Source organism: Magnolia sinica, chromosome 14 (assembly GCF_029962835.1).
Source record: "Magnolia sinica isolate HGM2019 chromosome 14, MsV1, whole genome shotgun sequence".
NCBI lineage: Eukaryota > Viridiplantae > Streptophyta > Magnoliopsida > Magnoliales > Magnoliaceae > Magnolia > Magnolia sinica.
The window spans coordinates 53,089,099-53,090,595 of record NC_080586.1 but is presented as its reverse complement, the minus strand read 5'-3'; the positions used below and the strand labels follow the sequence as shown (position 1 = coordinate 53,090,595).

Here is a 1,497-nt window from a genome sequence, read left to right as displayed (position 1 = left end):
CCCCGGTGATATCCCAGATTTTGAGCTGTATTGATGTGGACTTAGATGAGAATTTGTATGCTTGAGTTGCATTTCGCATTGCATGGCCTTGGTAGGGCCGACATCATTCATGCTTTGCACCGCATGGCCTTAGTACGACTATGGTATTCCTGGCTTTCATCAGCATGTTCCGCATTACTCTGATATTGCATAACTACATTACCACATTGAGCATACACTTTCACCACCCTCTAAGCTTTCTATAAGCTTATGCACGACCGTTGCGTGCAGGTGACATTAGATTGCAGCAGCGCTGAGGCTTGGGCGCGTGGCATATCATTTTGGAGTTTTGTTCATCTTCATTGTATTTCCCTTTATGCTCATTGTACTTGTAAAGTTTTTGATCATAGTGAAAATGTGATGGAGTTTTTGGTTGTTGTTGTGGGTTATGCCTTTGGTTATGCTTATTACGAATCAAACTAATGTTGAAAATCCTCCTCGTAGCATCCCAGGATCGGAACCTGGCGAATGGGCGCTGGGAGCCGAGAATGGGATTCTACGGAGGCTGTCAGCGCCGGATTCGGCGATCGAAAATTTTGTGAGCCCGGTTTCCGAGTTTGGGGCGTGACAGCATTGATATCATCGTCCTCTTTCAGGAGATACATTTCACCCCTCTCTTTGGATTAAGTTGGCTTAGACATGGTACTTGATTTTTGGGAGATGTCCCATAATTGTGTGTTTTCAGCAAACTTGTCAAAATAATCCCACACATCATTGACACTTTTATTCATGAATTCCCCATTACACATTGTCTCAATCAATTAGTGCATGGAAGACGTCAGTCCATCATAAAAGAAGTTCGTGATGCGCCACGTTTCAAAACCGTGTTGTGGGCATGAGCTGATAAGATCCTTGAACCGTTCCCAATATTAGAAGAATGTTTCATCTTCCTTTTGGGCGAAGTTCATGATTGACTTTCTAAGGGTGTTCATCTTATGGTATGGGAAAATTTTCTTTATGAACTCCCTTGTCATATCATTCCATCTACCAACAGATCGAGGACATAGTGAATGCAACCACGTCTTAGCTTTCTCTTTCAAAGAAAAAAAGAAATAGTTTCGGCTTGATCGTGTCATCGGACACATTTGGAAAGTATAGAGTAACTATGATTTCATCAACCTCTTTTAAGTTTAGATATGGATTTTCAGATTCAAGCCCATGAAATTTTGGAAGGAGTTGGATCACCCCTGGCTTGATATCTATGTGTCCCTTATTTTCTAGAAAAACCATGCATGAGGGCTTGCTCACGCCCGCTGATTGTAAAAGTCTCACAAAGTACGAGGAGGGGGTTCTTGATGCACCTCATTCTCATCTTGGACTTCCTCAACCCTAGGTTAAGGTTGTCTTCATGGTTCATTGACTGGTTGATTTGCAGCCATAACCTCAATTAACTCTGAGGATCCCGAGTGGTGTCTAATCCTGTGGTGGATAAATAACCCCTTAACCAATCCTCTTTCA

At 42.5% G+C, this 1,497-nt stretch overlaps 1 non-coding gene across 1 annotated transcript; it reads left to right on the top strand.

The window, feature by feature from the left end:
• The first annotated feature begins 858 nt into the window (after positions 1–858).
• Positions 859–965, top strand: LOC131226379 (small nucleolar RNA R71). Its single transcript, XR_009161768.1, has one exon. It is a non-coding gene; the product is annotated as a small nucleolar RNA R71 (small nucleolar RNA).
• Positions 966–1,497: the final 532 nt, after the last annotated feature.